General features: G+C 40.2%; 1 pseudogene; it reads right to left on the reverse strand.

Moving 5' to 3' along the window:
* Positions 1 to 561: 561 nt before the first annotated feature.
* LOC102910885 (protein SGT1 homolog pseudogene) lies at positions 562 to 1,570 on the reverse strand (annotated as a pseudogene).
* Between the last annotated feature and the right edge of the window lie 643 nt (positions 1,571 to 2,213).

Here is a 2,213-nt window from a genome sequence, read left to right on the forward strand (position 1 = left end):
CATGATGACCTCACCTCCATACTTTCTCCAACCTCTCACTAAAATAATCCAACCAAAGGGCAAGCTTGATTACTGTAGCCTAAAATGCAGAATTCTCAATAGATCACCAGGACCTTAAGATTTCATTACGGATGTGTAATATAACATTCATTCATTTTTTTATATTAAACAGCTGAAGTAAGCCATTACCCTCTGGTCTGGACTCAATTGTGCCCTTCAACATATATGTATTGTAGTTTTAATCCTTGATGTGACTGTAGTTGCAAATAGAATCATTAAGGAGGTAGTTGGGGTTAAATGAGGTTGACCATTAATGTAAGTCTAATGTCTTTTTAAGGAAAGAATGAAACGCAAGAAGTCATGCAAATATGGACAACCATTTGCAGGCCAGCCCTGTCAGTACCTTGATCTTGAACTTCTAGTTTCCAAAACTGCAGGAAAACAAGTTTGGTTTATGCCCCAGTCTGTAAGCATCCCTAAGTCAGCCATTTATCCTCCTACCATTCTAAGGCTAGTGGTGGTCTGTCTGCTTTCTTTTTTTGTTATAGCAAATTGATTTATTTAGTATTGTTTCCATTCCATATCATCAGGAGAGTTGATTTCAACTTTTCTTTTATCTACATCAGACCAGTTGTTACTCAAGACTGTGCCACCAGACTGCGTAAACGATTTGTTGAAGGCCCATTTCACTTCATCAGAACCATCTGAGTCCATCTGCTGAAATAACTTGTTTAAAGCTGCGTCACCCTCCAGCTTCTCATTCTTCTCTTCCTCTTTGATCTCACCAACCAGTTGATCCCAGTTCCTGGTATAGTGAGACGACGATGGATACAAGTTCTTTACGTCTGCTGTGAACTGTTTTGGTGTGGGCTCATCTCCTTGCCCCTCTAGTTTTTCCCATCTCACAGCCTCTGGCTTTTTCATTTTAATTTCAATCTTTGTCAAAAATACTTTAAACATGCTCTGCTCCGGTACTACAGGGTGAAGCAACCTCAGCTTCAAATTGTAATCATCTCCAGAAGGGAGTTTCACCAAAGCAGGCAACTCTTTTTCTGAAAATTCCACATTTATATCATTCTTCTGAATATTCTTGATCATAAGTGTAATGATTACTTGAGATTCCGTTTGATACCAGTCATACTTGATTTTTGACTGAGTTCTCTGAGATGCAGACACTGCATATTCTGATCTATTCTGAGTCTCCTGGCACCTTTTAATCCAGATGGCAGGTTTGCATCTGCACTATCTAATTTCTGTCCTTCTGCAAAAGTGTCTAAAGCAGAAGCATAGTCTTTTTCATGGTATTCACACATCCCTTTCTTCAGGAAAGCAGTAGGATTATTTGGATTGAGTTCAAGAGACTTTACATCAGCAATACCATCATGATATTTCCCAAGAAGAATGTGACAATAAGCTCTCTGACAGTAATACTGTGCATCATCTGGATTCTGTTCCAAAGCCTTAGTCAGCTCCTCTAACGCTGCCTGGGGGTCCTCGTCGATCAGAGCATCTGAGGAGCTCTGGAAAACTGCTGGGACGTTGCAGGTCCTGCTGCGGCTGCCCCTGCCATCTCTAAGAGCCACTAAAGCTTCTGCCCGAGCATTTTCTACCTTGGTTACCAGCTCTGCTCCTCTCTGCTTTCTTAATCACCTTCTCATCCCCAAATGAAGGACACATTCCTAATGATATTTGACTCCTCTACTAAACTTTCAGTGCATCTAACTATCCTGTCCCTCCCCATAGCCTCTTATCGTTATCTTTGAATAGTCTAAAATTTAAATCCTTTCTGCTCAAAATGAATGGAGGCAGAGAGCATCTTGTATGTGCTTTCATTCCCATCACAGCCATCAACTTATGTTAGTGAAAAACCTAATTAATAGTACCCAATCCATAGTAGATGGTCAGTCGCTGACAAATAAAAGACAAGTTACATAAAATGATTTCAACAAAATCATGAGGGAATTCCAATAAACTTCACCTAAAGAACTAGGAGTAACTGCCACAATTTAGCACAAAAGCATATCATGGGAACACAAAGTACCTTGGTTCAATGTTTAGGAGTTAGGATAGCCCAGGACACACACACACACACACACACACACACACACACACACACACACACCATGGCAGAGAAGGCAACAGAAAAGGTTTTCAGAACAGACTTAGATGCTTAGATGCAAGTAATAGTTCTCTATTAACTTTGTCTTGTGGTT

The sequence above is a fragment of the Peromyscus maniculatus genome, chromosome 6 (assembly GCF_049852395.1).
Source record: "Peromyscus maniculatus bairdii isolate BWxNUB_F1_BW_parent chromosome 6, HU_Pman_BW_mat_3.1, whole genome shotgun sequence".
Lineage (NCBI taxonomy): Eukaryota > Metazoa > Chordata > Mammalia > Rodentia > Cricetidae > Peromyscus > Peromyscus maniculatus.